Source organism: Nilaparvata lugens, chromosome 1 (assembly GCF_014356525.2).
Source record: "Nilaparvata lugens isolate BPH chromosome 1, ASM1435652v1, whole genome shotgun sequence".
Classification (NCBI taxonomy): Eukaryota; Metazoa; Arthropoda; class Insecta; order Hemiptera; family Delphacidae; genus Nilaparvata; species Nilaparvata lugens.
The window spans coordinates 85,320,323-85,324,381 of record NC_052504.1 but is presented as its reverse complement, the minus strand read 5'-3'; positions in this window follow the sequence as shown (position 1 = coordinate 85,324,381).

Genomic DNA, 4,059 nt, shown 5'->3' with positions numbered 1-4,059 from the left:
TATAATCTATAAGGATTGAGTTATTAACATTTTTTTTATAAATTTGGTCTAATCGAAGCTTTAAGGACTTTGGTTTCAATATTTCATTATGCAGTCATGGTATTATTATGTGTGCAATAATATTCAATATTATTATAAATAATATTATGCAAGTATCAATATTCTCACATTCGAAAAAACTAATTAAATAGGTGAATAAAAATAAACAAATGAACTAAATAATGCTGGAGAAATTATAATATTCTTGATTCTAAAAAAAATAACTTTCATCAGATAGAAAGATCATCACGGAACTGGATGAATTATATCATATGGAATACAAATTCAAATGGGAACTGAGTTTGTTAACATTGAAGATGAGAATACTGCGTGAGGTCTACTGTTCACAGAGCTACTAGTATATATTTTAACAAGAGTAAACAGTTGATACCAATATAATATTAGGTAGGCCTACCGTACATCAGATATACACCATCAGCTACCTTCCTTAGAAGGCAGTAGCCGAGTAGAGATTTTGCAACGCTGTTTTCCTATCTTTTACACTGACATTATAACGATTATCTTATGTAGCACCACAGAGAAGAAAGAAATTCCTTCTACTTTGTGGTAGCACTGAATAAAAAACATAATGTTCCATATCCTATGGTTGAAGTACATTTTTCGAGAAATACACAAATCGTCTACTTTTGTGTCGAGCAATTGAAGTTTTTCTTGTCGCGTTCAGACATGTAATGCTAAAAAGTGGTTGGGGGAATTGAAGGGTTCAATTATTAGATTATGAAACAATAAATTGGTTTAGAAAAATATCAAAATTATTTAATAATTACTCATTTTTATAAGAAAAAAAACGTTTAAAAAACGGGGTTGGTGTTGGTAACACTTACGAAGGTTTCAACAAGCCGGCAAGCGCTTACCGGTTTCGGTTTGTTTTGTTACCTATTCTGTGGTTTTGTTTCATGTTTATGATAATGTGATATTTTGTTGAGGAATCTTAAAGTTACATTATTGCAATTTTACATTATATTTGAAGTTAGATTAAACAATTACAAATTATTCATTGCATTGTAAAAAAAATACTAACAACGATGTCTTCTGAAGAGGAAGCAGACAACAATCTTCAGAAATTCTTTCTTCCCATCGAATGGTCAGAAATGTCTGATTTGGAAAAGTCCCGGGCTCAAAACATTTTTGATAATTACCAAACGATGAAATCAATGGGTGAGAACTCAAATATTCTATTTATTCACTACATCATTTCAATAGCTTATGATTTTTTTTATCATCTCAATTTAAATTATTGCCTCGTTTTCAGTTTATATATTTATTTTAAGATGCTTATAAACCTAACCTTCCTCAACCGAAAGGAAAGGAAAAACAGTAAGCGTACGGCATGGTTAAACAATAAAATTTTATTGGTCATTCAATATTTACAAAAGATTCATCGACTTCGTTTAATTACATTTTTTTAAATCACTATGATTCATGAATCAGACTCAAAAATACAAACATTAAATTAACAAATCATATAAACATAGATCACAGTTACTTGATACCTATATCATTATAAGAGAAATGGTACCAAGTTTATTAAAAAGAAATCATTTACTATGTACAAACATTCCTTAATGAAGACCTTTTTTATTTTTGAATTGCCTTGAGAGCGACCTCTTTCATTAAAAAAAAAATTATTCGATATCCTTAATAATAACTGAGCGGTCGCTCACCGACTAGACTTTTGTCTTTAATTGTATGCTAGAAACATTCATTTGTCTGGTGTGGAGTTTTATAACTTTATTGAAAGTGCCAGCTTTCTCTGAGATTTGGAATGGCTGTATTGTGGTATTTCTAGTCCTTTGGAGATAAAGCTAATATTATCTTTATCCTTAAAAAGAGAATGTTTAATTTCACTTTTAATGCTTATTTTAGTCTACATGTCATAGAACTTTTGATTGCTGACATTGGCATCAATGTTTTGAACATGTTGTGTTATGTAATAAAAATTGGATAAATATGATACATATTTATCATTAACATAATTTAAATACACGAAATAGACACAGGCCCGGTTGCTAATCAGCCGGTTAAATTTTATAACCGTGATTAATTCTACGAGAACCAATCAGATAAGCCGTCACTTCAAAAACACCTTCTCTAATTGGTTCTCGTAAAATTATTTACGGTTAAAATTTAACCGGCTGATGAGCAACCGGGCCTATGTCTATTTCGTGTATTTAAATTATGGTGATGATAAATATGTATCATATTTATCCATTTTTTAAACATAACACATGTTCAAACCATACAATGATGCCAATGTCAGCGATCTATGTTCTATGAAATATGGTCTAAAATAAGCATTGAAAGTGCAAATTACACATGATTCTAACATTCTCTCTTGAAGGACAAAGGTTAAATTAGCTTTAACACCAAAGGCCAAAGCATTATTCCATATGATAGGAAACTCTGAATCTGTGCGTAATAGATATTCATCAGCACAAGCCTTTCAACTGGTATCATAATGACATACACATAGTCTGCGAAGCATTATAAGCCTTGAGAGTTTTACAGACAAAAAATCAATGATCGCCTTCTATGACAGACATGAGTCAATCATAACACCTAGAAACTTGAGAGATGTAACATCCTTCTGCTTTCTGAAATTGAAAATTATATCTTCTAGAACTTCTCATCATTAATAAACATTATTATTAGCTGTACTGCACCCCAGTCCTTTAGAATAGAATAACTATGATTTCGTTCTTTTTCAAAATCAAATTTTGATGGGCAATTAATTTTTAAACCAAAGTCATCAGCAAACATCCAGACTGTTTATATCAATATTAATCGGCAAATCATTAATATAGATATTGAATAGAATAGGGCCTAAAATAGAGCCCTGAGGCACGCTAAACTCTACCAATCTGCCATTTGACAAAACCCCATCCTTGTATAAAAAATTATTCCTGACAGTCAAATATGATAATACAAGTCGTACTGCGCTTAGTGTAAAGCCATAGAAGCCCAGTTTATCTCCCAACATATGGTGTTGAACAGTGTCGAAAGCTCTTGAAAAATCGTATGAACTCAGTCTCACAGAATCACCCGACTCCATGTTGCTTATAAGCCCACTAACAACATTAACAATAGGATCATTTGTGCTTCTTCCAGCCCTGAAACCAAATTGCTTATGTGTGAATATATTGTGGGAGAAAACAGGTGCAATTGGTTTGTAGTTACTTTGCTCCTTTCTAGAACCCTTTTCAGGATAGATACAACCAGCAATAATACATTCATTGATTGAAAAAGCCAGTCCCTCATTTATTTTATCATCTGCTATCTTCAAAATTGAAGCATTTAGACCATAAATATACATACATTTACTATTACTTGAACCTGAAATTGTATGAAAAAAGTTTTCAACAGTTACTCGCTTAAAAGTGAAATTTAAACGTGGTCTTTTCAACTTACTATAATAAAAGCTGTATTTTCAACACTAACAGGTATATCATGGCTCAACTGCGAAATATGTTCAACAAAAGAAGTCCTCAGAGGTTATATCATCAACTTGTTATTGAGTTCTATTAGGCTACTACATTTATTTTTTGTGAAACTACAATTTTCCATATAGCTCTACTCTTATTAATATAACTATGTATAATTTTATTGTGATACAAAATATTATTGTCTGAATAATATTACAAAATTATAAAATTAAATTAATATTCAATGTTCTAAGATTACCATCATACCACTCACTTTTTTATTTTGACATTATTAGATCTCAAAGATTTTCGTTGATACCCCTGTGGGTGGGGGAAGCTGAGTCGAGCATCAGACTTGAAATACTTCAAGACCAGAATACACGCACAGTATCCCTGCTTGTAGTAAGAGGCGACTAAAAGGGACTCGGTGTGGCTGGGCCAATCACCCGCATACTTAAATAAAGGATTCAGAGAAATTATACTAGCCTCGGAACAGGACTGGATTTGCGGGAAAATAAAAGACCTCGCAATATTACTATATTTGGAACTTGGAATTTTGTTATTTTGAATGGGAAGG